Source organism: Amblyomma americanum, chromosome 5 (genome assembly GCF_052857255.1).
Source record: "Amblyomma americanum isolate KBUSLIRL-KWMA chromosome 5, ASM5285725v1, whole genome shotgun sequence".
NCBI classification, from domain to species: Eukaryota; Metazoa; Arthropoda; class Arachnida; order Ixodida; family Ixodidae; genus Amblyomma; species Amblyomma americanum.
Window position 1 is genome coordinate 144,934,038 of NC_135501.1, and position 15,546 is coordinate 144,949,583.

The following is a 15,546-nucleotide window of genomic DNA, read 5'->3' on the forward strand; positions in this document are numbered from 1 at the left end:
GGACGCAGCCAGATACGCCAAAATTCCAGGACAAGGCAATTACAACATGGTGGCGACGGTGATAGGCTCGGACCTACGCGAGATCAGTAGCGCATCTCTAAACGACAGCACGGTAGTCGAGGCCGAAGAGGCGGCCGTAGCTCTAGCGGCAGCGGAGGGCTACCGATCCAAGCAGTCTTTAACGATCATATCAGACTCGCAAGCAGCCTGCCGAAACTATATGAACAGCAGAATCAGCCGCAGCGCGCCCCGCATACTCCGCTCTTGCTGCGCACCCCAAAAGGATAAGCAAGGAAGACCACTTTTGCAAACGATAGTATGGACGCCAGGTCACGAAGGAGTGGTAGGTAACCAAGAGGCCGACAGGGTAGCTCGAGAGCATACGAAAAGCCGAGCTTCCCGCGTAGGCGGCCCCGAGGTTTTCGTACCTATCCCTCAGAGATATACGGCGATTTTAGATTATTTTAAGGGGGTCAGAAGACGCTACCCCCCCACAACACAAATCACTTAGAAGGGAAGAGGTTGTAGCTTGGAGACAGCTGCAAACGGGTACCTACCGTAACCTGCATATACTAAGCAAAATTCACCCCGCGCAATATAAAGATACATGTCCATGGTGTAACGAAACGCCCACGCTATATCATATTTTGTGGGAATGCCCGAGAATACCCGTGGTCCCCGCTATACCAAACCCGAGTGCGGAGCAGTGGGAGGGATTGCTCTCCAGCGACCGCCGGTGCGGCCAAATTGGTCTAATCCGGCGGGCCAAGCTGGCGGCGGCGTCCAGCGGAGCCCTGGAATAGGGGCAGACGACCCTGTGCAAGAGAAGATGACCCAAGTCATCTGACACCGCAGAAGAACAAAACTAGAGCAAAATAAAGTTTATTCTCTCTCTCTCTCTTTCTCGCGCGCGAAGCGCGGTGTTCACTAGCGCAGTTTTTTTTTAATTGGTTTTTGGGGAAAGGAAATGGCGCAGTATCTGTCTCATATATCGTTGGACACCTGAACCGCGCCGTAAGGGAAGGGATAAAGGAGGGAGTGGAAGAAGGGAAGAAGGAGGTGCCGTAGTGGAGGGCTCCGGAATAATTTCGACCACCTGGGGATCTTTAACGTGCACTGACATCGCACAGCACACGGACGCCTTAGCGTTTTTCCTCAATAAAAACGCAGCCGCCGCGGTCGGGTTCGAACCCGGGAACTCCGGATCAGTAGCCGAGCGCCCTAACCACTGAGCCACCGCGGCGGGGCGGTAAGTCATACTCAGTTCTACGTCGTTTTGTCGGCGCCGTATAAGTTGAGTGGGTCGAAATCATTCCGGATGCCTCCACTACGGCACCCATTTCTTCCTTTCTTCTTTCACTCCTTCCTTTATTCCTTCCCAAACGGCCCGGTTCAGGTGTCAGCTGATATCTGAGACAAATACTGCGCCATTTCCTTTCCCGAAAAACCAATTTTCAGATTTCACACTTTATTCCTGAATCCAATAAATAAAAAAAATTAGGTAATGAGTGTTTACTTATGCTTGTCAAACAAAACAAATAGTTCAGACTAGGCCGCATGACTCCTTAGCCCTGAGCTGGTTTCACTAGGCTAGGACACACCGCCTGTTTGAAAAGCTCGATTGCCTTTAGCTGGGACACCTGGTATATCACAAATACACTTCTGGTGGTAGTTGCATTGCGCCGGGGCTGGTGGTGGTAGTGGTTTTATTAAAAATAATAGTAAAAAGGAAGGAAAAGATTTTTGCTAGCCCCGGCATCTGCCATCGATACTGAAGCACCTGAGCTGGGGCAGCGGAAATAAAGGATAGCAGGCAGAATGGAGAAATGAAATGAAAGAGGTGAGGGGACAGGAATAGAGGACAGGGGGAAGCAAAAATCTTTTCCTTCCTTTTTACTATTATTTTTAATAAAACCACTACCACCACCACCACCATTGCGCCTCTTTCGGTGGTGGCAGAAGCTTAAGCTGAAATGTTTTTGTTTACACTTATTTTCGAGGAAAATAATTTGTTTGTTTAAATATTCGACGGCTACACTTGAGGGACGAGCACACCTTTAAACGGGATCTTCTGTCTTAATAAATTTCTCAGAAATTGTACTTAATTCTGCTAGCAGACCAGTTAAGATTTGTGTGCCAATTCTGAAAGCATGCTTTAGTGGAGTACAGATATAATGGCTCAATTAGCAGTGTAAATCGGAGGTTGATCTCTGTGTGTTTTAAAATGCGGCAGTCAGTGCTGCGCTTCAATATGCTACCTTTGATTACAAAAAAAAATGATGCCGCCACTGTCTGGAAAACGTACAAGGGACGAGCGTGAGCTCTTTCATAAGCAACGTGACCAATCAATCATGGATTAGATACATAAGTGACGTCTCCAATCAATCACTAATTTGGTTGCTATTGATTTGCTGTGGTGGCCGGGATCCTGGGCTTATTGGCGACGTCATAAATTAGCGGCCATATGGGATATAACAGTGAAGTCACCAATCAATCACCAGTTCGATATACTAATGACGTTAGCAATCAATCATTAGTCGGGTTACTATATCGATTTACTACGGGGCCGCCATATTCAATTTCTAGGATAGAAAGTTTCATGCTGAAGGGAGGTGATAGCAGACACCAAAAAATCGTGAAACATGACGAGTAAGAGCTAACGCTCTTAGAATTCACTAGGGGATTTTGTTGACCTGAATTATGGTGAGGCGAAAGCCTTTAGCGCGGTCTTGCTGCTTGAGTCGCTGATATGTGATGTTCAATTTAGGCGGCAACCCTCCAGATCGGCGTTTAGGAGGCGTCTGGCTAGATTATACCGATTGATCGCGGCTGCGCGCAACTGCTTTCACATTGCAAGACGCTTAAGCTTCGTCTTTAAAGTTTGGACGCGACAGCGTGCTTCAGCGTTGCCAAGAGGCCTACGGAACGCCATCGCCCGTTCGGCGCGACGCCTTACCCGTTGGGCAATTTAAGGAAAGGAAATGACGCCTGTCCCACATATCTCGGTGTACATATATAATTGGTTTTTGGGAAAGGAAATGGCGCAGTATCTGTCTCATATATCGTTGGACACCTGAACCGCGCCGTAAGGGAAGGATAAGGAAGGGAGTGAAAGAAGAAAGGAAGAATGAGATGCCGTAGTGGAGGGCTCCGGAATAATTTCGACCACCTGGGGATCTTTAATGTGCACTGACATCGCACAGCACACGGGCGCCCTAGCGCTTTTTCCTCCATAAAAACGCAGCCGCCGCGGTCGGGTTCAACACCCGAATCGCGTTTAATTGACAGCTATAGTGAGATTTCTCGGACTGACGGTGGGACAACGATGAGCAATTATCTCGGTTATATGAATTTAAAAGCTTTCGTCGTAAAATTACAGAATTGCACTTGTCTCCTAAACAGTGGTAATTCGAAAGCTTTCCCCTTTCATTTTTCTTTCGCTATTCATAATCTAAAATTTCACTATTTTCATTGTTGTTTTTATATTTTTATTTTTATATTTTCGGTTTCTATAATTTTTTGTTTCGTTTTATTTTTATTTTCATTTTATTTTCTTAACATTGACTTTTATTATTAATATGGTTTGTTATTTTTAATTTTAAGACGGTTTCTTTTTCTTAATATGGAGCTTTTTTATGGAGGCGTACAGATAACAAACTGATTATTCTGTAGTGCCTTCCATTAAATGTGAAGATTCATGTCCGCGTGGGTCAAGTTTTTGTCGTAGATACATGGCGTTTGTGGATCGTTGCATACGATGTGCCAATAAACCTGTGTCAAGGGCGCCCTTTAAGACAGAATCCGGCTGGGCTCCACGTGCATGCTGCAGATAGGGCATGGGCATTTATGTTTGTTTTTTGAGGGGGGAGGAAATGGCGCAGTATGGGTAAAGGAAAAGGCTCCATTTCGGCGGCTATGCGCCTCTATTGCACTCGGAAGTCTGGCATCTCCGTTTGGCAAGGCGTTCCTTTCTCTGTTCGGGTTTCTCCGCTACTGTCTTCGCCTTCTGACGCTCATTTTCTCTTTGTTGAGTAGCCAAGTGCCAGGCGACAACCTCAGGATCGGAAGAGTTAATCTTCTGTCTATACCGCCGTTTAACAGCGACAGGAGTCTCCTTCTGCACATCCATATCAAATGTTGTGATGCATACACACACTACATCTTCGCCTTTTATACGCAAAGCTGCGCGTGCAACACGCGATTCGGGTGATAGAGCGGCGTGCGCCGAGGCGGCGGCGAAGCGCGTGGCGCACCTGTGGGGTCTCTATTGTTACCATGGTATCGGCGCATGCGCTCCACTGAATCATCCTGCTCATCCGCCTGACGTCACGCGCTGCTCCGGCAATAGAGCGGGTGCGTGCGGCCACGGCAACGGCTAAGCGCACGCCGCACCTGCTGCTCCTCTCCGGTTGCCAGGGTAACGGCGCATGCGCACAACTGTCCTCTCTCCTTCACCGCGAAATGCTCGACTGGTAGCCCAGGTTAGCTTTCACTACAAAAAAAAAAGCAAGCAGGACTGACTGGATGCTCGCAACGCGGCCCTGGATATTGCTAGAATATAAATTCAAGACCCAGCGACGAGACTTAACGAGCATGGGTTCCACCTACGCCTGTAGTCTACGCGTACAACTCTTCTTCATTTCATGCGTATACATGCATTTATACCTTTAACTTGAAACAGCCTCGTAATAGGCAACAGAGCAATCTGATTTTTCCAGTAATAGTTTGCGTTCTCCTTTTCAGCAGCTCCCACTCGCTCTGAAACCGCTTCGTTTTTCCTTCAGGCGGTGTACAACTACCTTCGCTGTTTTCACCTTAAAACAAGAGGAAAACTTAGATAAAAACAGGCCGTTACAACCTGAGAGAGCAATCGTTGAGGTAATGAAATTCTAGTTCGTGCGACTTCCCATGCACACAGGAAATTTGCAGGCAGAGTGCTTGTACTGTGACAGACAGAGACGTCCAGCTTTTATGATGCAGCATACCCAATGCTCAGAATCCGGCACTTAGTTCCATTCGATGAGACACCTAATCGTTTTTTTTTTCGCGCGTTTCACGGTGTTCCAATATGTTCCCCAGCGTTAGAAAATTCGAGGGCGTCAAAGGTATTCTGCGCGGCGACTTTTCCTAGAAACATGCAACGATGAAAAGCCATGCGCCCTTCCGCTACCCCACTACGGTAGCCTTATTGAATTAGAATACTCCTTTGTTGGGCTAGTTGGTAATCCATTGAAGCAGGTGTGGCGGTGTATCACAGCGTGTGGCGGTGTATCACAGCGGTATAACTTGCACGCCTCCATGCTCCTGCCATGGAATCTCTCTTTTAAGAGCAAACAAGACTCCGAGTGTGCTTTGTTTTGGTCCTGCTTTATTATTGCAATAGCTTTACACGTCCCGTTTGGCAGAAACCCAGCGTCGGCATTGTTGGGACTTGTAAATCTTGATTGGTTTAGAGGGTAGTGACGTAGGAAAGCAGTTCCGCTGAAAACAGTGAACGTGGGTTCAGTGGGATAAATAGAGGTGTCGTATGAGCACTTTACACTCAGCATTAGGCAGATTACAAGACAAGAATACTTAGTTAATTAGCGCCCTTATTGGGGACGTCATTGAGTATATACAATGATGTGTAACAAAGCAGCATGAGATGGCAACAAGCGTGTCAATGTCTGCGAAATAGTGCGCCAAATTCTCAGGTGACCAAGGCACGTTTTAACGATATTGCTTCATGCTATAAGGATGATCTTCAACGACAGACAAGTATTTTATCGTGTTTGATCATTATTTAAAGAGGATGCTGCATCAGTGATAAATATGCCAAACAGCAGGTCGCTTTGCCTAACAAGCAGCAAATTATATTTATGCACTCTCTTGGTACTTTTCATTCCGGGCACGCACGCACTAACACACAAACACACGCACGCACACACACACACACACACACACACACACACACACACACACACACACACACACACACACACACACACACACACACACACACACACACACACACACACACACACACACACACACACACACACACACACACACACACACACACACACACACACACACACACACACACACACACACACACACACACACACACACACACACACACACACACACACACACAAATTTTCTTCAGTTTTTGCAATTTTTAATTTTTTAGTTTTATTTTTTTCTAATTTTTATTTATATTACCTTTTCAATTTTTATTTTCTCATTTCGTTATTTTCGTTATGTTCATCTTTTTATTTTGATATTTTGATATATTTTTGCTATTCACTAATTAATGACTAAGTACTGATCACCACTTAGTAATTGCTAAGAGTATATGGGTTAAAGCAATTATGCTTTTGATGTCGTCATAGTGTGACAAATTTCGAGGACGAAGGGATGAATGGACAACGACAAGCCACTGAAGGCTTTAGCCTTAATTGTTTTTCGCAGAACCTGCACCTTACAAACTTTTGTCGACTGCTCTACATATGACTGCACACAGACTCCACACATTCACCGACCGTGGTGCTACATTTAAAAAGTAATCGTGAAACCTGTAAATATCTTCTTGGGTACACAAGACGTGCCAAAATTGCTAAGAAAAACAATGAAATGGAATTCCGGAAAATTTGATTATTCACAATGGTGCCGGTCAGCCATGCCGGTCAACCATAGTGCCTTCGCCTGGAATCCGACGAAGTAATCACGGATGTTGGCGGCAACATTCAAATTTTACATGAAGCAAGTGTCCCTGTGTAAGAGTATAGAGAGAGCGGGGAGGGTTGCCAGCGAAGAATGGTGCCAACCGAGCGGAAACGAGAAACGCTGCCACCTGGTTCAAGAAAAGGTAGTTGTAATCTGTTTTTCATTAGGCTAATGCTGGAGTGCGCCTTTTATGTAGAGTAAAGTGAGCTGACTTGTCCTATGGAGACTGAAGGGCGTTAATTAAGTTATGATTGCCAAGCTCTATGTGAAACGAGCGCACAGTTTGTTTGCCACGAAATTATATTTGCTAATCTAATATTTGTAATGAACTAACCAAATGCGCCGCCTTTAGGGCTTATCTTAAACGCCCCTTAACATCAGGTGGAACGAATTGAGATTTAATATATTTGCTTTGTGATTTCTATTTCCGCTGTCACTCTTACTGTCAATTCAGGTTAACACAAGAGAGCAGGATTCACCTCAGTGCCCTGCTCATTTCTTATCCCAATCATTGAGAGAACCTTGCTTGCTCTGCAGCAAATTCTAATAAACTTTCCCGCAAATTATTGAACTTATAGATTTTAGACTGTTGTCAGTGGCTTCGCGGACTCTTCTAGGTAACGAGAGATGCACGCCTATTCTTGCCCGCCCTGTCTTCTTACCTGCAACTATATGCATGCTTTGAGCCGCAAGCAATGAAGGCCTACTTTCAGTTTTTAACACTTTAGGTTCAAAAAAAAAATACTTGAAATGCAAGTGTACTGTACTGGAAAAAATTTATTGCTTCGAACGCTGCCACTTTCTTTTGCGTATCATTGGAAGATATCAAAGCCCTGACTCATTCAGCACCGAAGGAAACAGAGGAAAACCTAATCCAACAAAATATAGTCTGTCAAATCATATCTGCGAAAAGAAGCGAAAAACAGACGCTGGCGTACTACACTAAATTGATATATCCCACAAGATACTTTTCGAAAACAGTGAATTAAATGATGATAAATAAACAGCAGGAGTATACGAAGGGTATGCCGCATGCATAAGCTGGGAGTTTGTAAAGTCGGCGCCTTTTGCGCCAAGAGGATCACAGTCTTATTTTTCAACTTTCAATATGCGAGCCATCGGAAACACTTTGCAGTGGCGATAATATATTAACGTAAGTGAAAATAAAATAAACAAACGTGTAGAAAGAAAAATAATAACTCCTCCGATTTCTCTATGTTTTCCTAGAACTGGCCGATTTAAAGAGCTTGCCCTTAATGGGTATGATGTCTCAATCACATACCTCTAACTTTCGCGCAGCAAAGCCTGAGAAAGAAGCCAGTGCCGTTGAAAGGCTTAGAAGAAAAGCCGGAACAATTTTTCGCTTACTCTCATGCAATCTTCGTTTCGGAAATGTAAAGTGGCGTGAAATGAGATACAGGGTGCGCGCTTCATTTTGGTTCCTTACCGACTCACAAAGAAAGAAAAAAAGCAAACTCCGCGTCGCTCCGTTATAATCTGGGTGGAAAATGCGAGCGCTTCAGAGCCTAAATCTTTGAAGGTGTCAATTGATCGCAGCTGCGCACTTTGCTGAAAAAAGTGCCGAGCCGGCAGTCGTTGAGTGAATAGTTCCACGGAGAGAAATCGTGCCTTCCTTTTCGCTTAGGTTATGGTCTAACCGGAAATCTCGTTATGAGCTCAACACGCTCACTACCGGCTGGGTATTGGGCAATGTGATGGAGTAGTCTGAATGCTTTCAATCGGTGCTGCTAAAAATGGGGTGCGTATATCACGCTTCTGCAAAGGACAGGACTCACACTTCATTTCACGTGAGGTTTATGAAGGCACACGAAAGGTAACTTATCTTAGATATCCTGCCTTTAAAACAGATTTTCTTCGCTGTGTGGGCTGCAATCATTTTTTTTTGCGGACTTCGCATTTCAACAAAGGGTAAGTATTGTGAATCCTGAAACGCAAAATGAGAAAACATTGTGAAAGTCCCAGAGACTTCTATGTATCTCGGAAGGAATGTTATGTGGGGCGATATATGTGGAGATAGATTGAACTAATGCTAAACAATCATATTATAATAGAGCACATATTAGGTACCTAGAGAATGACGAGCTGTTTGTCGACTTAGAGTTTGTCTCGTCTACAATGAAGACTATTGTTCGCCTAATGATGACTTCTCATGCTTTGCACAGGTGGTCAAAACCACGCGCGCGCGCGCGCGCACGCACGCACGCACGCAAGAACGCACACACACACACACACACACACACACACACACACACACACACACACACACACACACACACACACACACACACACACACACACACACACACACACACACACACACACACACACACACACACACACACACACACACACACACACACACACACACACACACACACACACACACACACACACACTTATTTCGGAGAAATTGGAATTACATGCGATTGCTACCAACCTACTGCTAGCTTAATATGTATCTAGCTTCTAAGAGCATCTAGAGAGAATAAAACACATTTTTCTCTAATTCGTAAGAGAGATAACGTCCTTCAAGAGCCAAACGTTGGATGTGTCTTGGCTACATTATTGTTGCGAATTTCCTGTTTTTATGGGAATTTTTTTGCGTTTGAGTGGCAAAAATACTGCTCTTTTGGGCAGTCGTGTTGATTGGACATATGACCTGGTTCGATTCACTACGCGTGAGCCTGGGGTTCTGCATGTGATTGTATGTCAGACGAACAGAAATCGCTCCATTGTGAGCATGCGTGCTACAAGTGGCTGCACGTGTCCGCCGAAAAGTGCACACCTCTCCGATTTGCAAGACATTGTGTGCAGTTCCTGCGCATCGTGTTCTCTCATGTTCTTTCCAAATCTGTGGTCGGCGGTTTTCGGTGCTGCTTGCTGAGCTGGACAGACTTTGTGTTTTCTAAGCGCTGGTCGGCATTGTATTTTTTTTTTACTCTCGTGATACCCTAGGGAAGGTTGAGTGAGCGATAAATTTATCTTCACCCTTGCGTTTGTCCCAACGTGTAGTAGACGTTCCTTTTTCAGAAGAAAATGTCTAAATTTAGCGCAAGCACCTTTCATGTGGAAAGGAAGAAGGTTCAAGACTGGTCCACCACACGTGTTGACGTGCCATTCATCACGTGAAGAAGAAAATGCATTCATCGCACAAACCCAAAGGCAAAGTATGACGAGAAAGCATTGAACGTTTATGGACTATGGCCGATGGCAGCAAGCTGAAAACTGGAGAACGATGTAGAAGCCTAGTGGTAGGGCAACTACGCCGAAGGTTAAAAGCCGTCCTTTTATCAACCTTTAAAAGCCGAACAAACTCACCCAAAAGCTCATGCGATGCATCCAGAAAAGTCAACACAGGAGAATTTTTCTGTGGACGCAGCATGATACCGCTTAACAAGGCAGTAATCAAGAATACGATCCTTCAAGGAAACGAATACTTTCACCATACAAATACGAGAAAAGTTTCCGCACCAAAAAAATGTTTAGGAAATTCGCATTATAAAATTATATTCAACGCAGACAGCTAGACGATGTGCACCAACGGCTGGAAATCTGGATACTGGGAAAATGGCAGCCCTGCCCACTACACGCCAGTCGCAAAGAAATAATACTTGTCTTAAACCTACTCAAGAATTCCGCGCGCATAAGACGGCACACTAGCCCGCTAACAATGAAAAAATAAGAACAGATATGCAAGCAGTGTGCCATGTCACTTTGCCATATGCTTGGTAAGAACCGTGACACACGTATGCTTCAGTTTGTAAGCATTTGGTATAAAATTAAATTTTCAATGAAATGACAACACCAAGCCAGTCGCAGTGAGCGCATTTGTAATCATGCGAGAAATAACTTTTGACACAGCTTTATTCTTTAAAGTTTGTTGAATTACTCTCCTCTTACACATGCTTGTCTGTGGGTATCAATTTTTTTTATTTGGGACCGGAAAACTTAATTTGGACCCGAAAAGGTTAAGAATGCAACATGAAACAATTCTTAGCCTTCGAATAAGACAGGACGGATAGTCGTTTTTATTAAATGAACACTTATGTGTAACGAGGCTGTTAGGGCGACTGAGCTGTCCAGCAATACAAAGTAAAGCGTGGAAAAGTTGACAACGTTTGATTTTTTGCCCGTGCCAGTGAATAATCCCGATTTTTGTTCCTTGCTTGGAAAATACCAGTATAGTCAGCCTTAAGTGCAGCTGCAGAAGACACGGTGAATATGCCAGCTAAATATGCAATTATTTTGGTCACATGTTTAAAAGTTAGAAAACTGAAAGTATCAAACAGTTTCATTTTTCCCCACGTCGCGCTTTACACATTTTTACCCTTGGTCCACTTACCGATGTCGCATCTGCGATTCCGGCTGCCTTGCACGCGTCTCCACTTTTCCACAGGGCTCAGGGGCGTCTTCTTTGGCGCTATCGAACTGCAGTTGCCAGATGAGGCAGTGATGGCAATCGCCGTGCCAAGTAGCCGAACCAAGGGGCTAGGTTTCATCGCATTAAATAGAATATTTGTGCATGCTGCCTCTATCCCCTAACGTTTCTGCCTGTTCCCTCAGCCTTTTCGTTTCATTTCATTTCATTTTCACGCCTTAACTTCACTTCTCCATTATGCCTGCTTCCTTTATTTCCACTCCCCCCGCTCAGGTGCTTTCGTAACAACCGCAGATGCCGTGCCTAGCAAGAATCTTTTTCTTGTTTTTATAATTACTATATAAATAAACTTCTACTACTACTACTACTTCATCGCATCCACCCCCCGGCCAAACTGTGGGCTACACCTGTGCGCACTGTGCATCACCGGTTTCAGTTCCTTGGAGAGATTTCACAATCCGCTCATTTCTCTGACATTTCGCTGGTATCTACCCTACCTCGAATAAAACTGTTGTTTGTTTCCTTCGATCACTCGCAATCGACAAGGATAGCAGCTCTTTCTCGTATATATATTTTTACAGTGACGATCATTTTGGTATTTATAAAAAGTGCGTAGGAGGAAGGCATACGAAACCTCAGCACCGTTATTACTCACCTGGAATGGTAAAACTTTATTCTCGAAACTGTTTACTCCTGTACAAGTTTTGTGAAGTGTGTTGTGACTCTTAAATCTGCCTGCCTAGCAGGAAGCTCAGTTTTAAGTTCGTGCATGCTCAACCACTGCCTCTACTAGCTTTCTGCTAGTGTGCAAGAAAAGCGTTTCGTTGCAAGAAAACGTGCCCGCTTCTCTAAGTTTCGTGTACTCTTTTCTTGTAGCCCTCGACGTGTCAGTATTAATGACGGGTATACCAATCAAGACATTATTTCCCGTAAACACTACCCTGCCCTTTTAAGCAGTTGTCCTTGGTGATGTTTTCCCCTTTCAGATCAAACCCGACGCTCCCCCCGCCTCTCTCAATCTCATTCTGTGATGGCGAAATAATTACGGTTTCTGCTTTAAGTGTGATTTTTTTCATACACAAGATAAATCGGGTAGAAAAAAAAAACATTCTTTAGATGGTCCTGAAAATTACGGTGACAATTTTTGAAACCTGTTCACTGCTACAAATGTTCAGTTTCCCTCTCAAAGCAACAAAATCGGCGATAATTTAAACAAACAGCAGATATATCTGCACGCCTGCCGACGATGCTGTATTAGATTAGCTGTCTAGGACAGAATTATATTAGTGTTTGAACCCGCTAAGTCCGCTAGGTTCAGGCTTCCAAATTATGGACCATTGAGAATATCTGTGGTCTGTTTTCAGTTTGTGTGGTCAGTAGTGCGCTTTGGATATGAGCGCCAGAAAATTCAAGAAATTTACACACGAAAGAGAGCTGTCAAATTAACTAAGTCGCGGTTTCTTTGCTTTGTTTAATTTTTACCTCAGTCCAAAATATGCTCTATCCCTAATGGGTCTGTGCAGATTCTCGTTTCTAATGCCACTGTACGATAAGGTTAGCACTGTATAGAAGGAAGTTCAGTGGCAATGTAATTTTTGCTTACCAGCAGGCATTCAAGTCCGAGCGTTTTAATGAACACATGTTCGATATTGCAGGATAAGAGGGGATTACTTGGCAACTTTGTGCGCAACGTTGTGATTTTTATTCGGCTATGCGGATTAGGGGATCCAATTTCGCATCGCGATTTGTAAGTGGAAGATTCCGAAAACGGATGATTTCATTGCTGCAGCGCACATGAAATCCTTTAGCCGTGAAACTACTTGCTGAGAAAATACATTTGCCCAAATATGAATGGTTAGTTTATAGCCTAAATGGCAAAAATAAGAACCCAGAAATAAGAGCACAAAATATGATGAAAGAATTCGATATAATAGAAGTGTTCACTAAAATATGAGTGTTAAATGCAAAAACAGTGGTACAACGACGATACAACGGCTGCGTCACGTATACGTAAGGGCTTCGCCTATTGCTGGCGTATCGGATTTTTATCTTCTAGTTGGAGGTGCCACACGTTCTAGGGGCTGCTTTTCAGTCGAGAACCTTAGCGCTGCCACAAGTACAGACATTTAAAGCACGTTACCAGAAAAACAAGGATATTAGAAACAACCGCACAGGAAAAGAACTAACGCGGACACCAGAACTTTTTATGAGCTCGGAAAAGAGCGCGTGCTAAGAGCCCACAAACACGAAGTTGAACCGTACAGAGAATGCATAACAAAGAAAGATACTGTGCCAGTTCTGAAGATATGTAGATGAATCTCGGTTAAATTTGAACATTTAAACGTCCGTATTAGTTGAAGCCAAATAAGTTAGAATGTTCCTTTGCGGACGACGCATGGATGGCCTGGTCGACGGGTGCCGTCAACCTTCATAGGGTTAGGGTGCGTGAAAAATATGCTGGAGTAAAGGTCACTGCCATTGCTGGGGGCTACTGTTCGTCGCCGGAAATGGGATGCGGCACCGATGAAAAGGCAACAGAGACTCTTCTCAGCTGTGCAGCCTCCCGTGTAACGTGGTTCAGAACATCCCCCAGGGCAACGGTTCGCGCGTCGGCATCCCCGTGCCTCTAGATGTCTTCACCGCACCGTCGCGTCAACGCTTTTCTTCTTCTTCATCATTGGTCATCCTAACGGACTCAAAAGAGACATGCAGAAACTATACGAAAGTTAGAATCTGCAGGGCTGCCTTAGCTATCTTCCGCGAAGCAGTACACGTCAGAAAAACAGCAACCCACAAATTAATCTGGATTCCGGCACACACGGGGATAGAAGGAAACGAAAGGGCAGACAGCTTGGCTCGGGAGCTCACGTACCCTGGGACAGCACTTCACCGCGGAGATCGGATTTGCACAATACCTAAACTATCAAAGAGGCAGGAGAATTAGATACTCCCCGCCACATAAGGGCCTAACACAACAAGAAGCAGCTAGTTGGCGGAGGGAGGCTGCAAACGGGAACATTCTTTAACCTACATATACTTAGCAAGATGTATCCTACACAGTATAGGAACGCATGCCCGTGGTGCGGGGCAACCCCCACGCTTTATCATATAACCTGGGAGTGTAAGCGAAACTACACGTTCCACCAACACAAAACCCCGAGTGCGGAGCAGTGAGAGAGACGGCTCGCCAGCTGCGAGCTCGCCGCCCAAATGGCAATGGTGCAGCGCGCAAGTGAAGCTGCGTGACTCAGTGGAGCGTGGACTAGGGCCCCAACCCTGCTTTGAAGGTCAAGAGTCTGCAGCGATGAAGACGAAGACCGAACGCTAAACCCTTAATGGACCAAATAGTTTTTTTCTCTCTCTCTCTCTTCTTCTCCTTAGTAAGCATGGCACATACCCACACAGGGGGATTGGCCAAAGTTGAATAGATAATCCCAATGAGGTATTTGCGCAGGGAAAAAAAGGCGTGAACGCTTTTCTACCCTCTGCTTCGTTCTCTTCTCTCGCAATGGTCACTTATTTTTATCTAATCGCGTTCTACCTTCCTCGTTTTCAGTTTTTCTCCGTAGAATTTTTTTTATCTTCATGAACTGTGAACAGCGGACGTTTAAGAACGTTAGCTCAGTCACCAGGGTTTTTAGTCGATGGACACAGCAGCTAGGAACATGACCAGCACCCTTGCAGGTATAGCGCGTGGTTGCAGGTGCATGGCTATCTTGGTTTGATTCCGTGGTTTTCAGTCGTTTTGATGAAAAGGAAGGCGCATGACTAGCTCACTTTTTAGGTGGACAGTTGAACCGCGCATCGACAGAAGTGATTGACCGTATCTGTTAAATTAACACCTATATTAACACTATTTTTAGCGCTTTGATTAAGATATTTCAGCTTTCGATGTAAAAAAGCTTTAAATCTGAGCAGGAACCTTCGAGAATAAATCTTCTGAAATGCATTTGATAGCGGTTGTTTTTGAAACCTATCCTTAGTTACGTGCGCCCACTGTCTCTAAATATTAATCATCTTCATCATGATCAGCCTGACTACGCCCAGTGCAGGGAAAAGCCTGAGTTGAGTTTAATTGAGGTGTTGAATGCTACAGATGGGATTATCCTTGTTCATTCTGCCGGCAATTGCTCACCGTAGCATCACTTCTATGTTAAAATTTCCTAAAACCTGTCGGATCTATCCCGCTACACGCAGGCTCACTTATAATAGCACATACTTCACTCCCGCCGTAACCGTCTAAGCACACATTCTCTCCACACAGTCCACACCACAGTACACTCCAGGAGTCACCATCTATGCACATATTCAGTCACAGTAGAACATATTTCATTGCAGCGCCACAATCCATACAAGCATTCACTCACAGTATAATATAGTCCACTCCAGAAGACACCATCTACGCACACATTCAATCACAGTAGGCCATGGTGTGTTCC

General features: G+C 44.7%; 1 protein-coding gene across 1 annotated transcript in view; it reads right to left on the minus strand.

The window, feature by feature from the left end:
* Window positions 1-15,546, minus strand: part of LOC144134248 (uncharacterized) — a 587,847-nt gene that overhangs the window by 495,506 nt on the left and 76,795 nt on the right. The gene's annotated exons all lie outside the window — the stretch shown is intronic.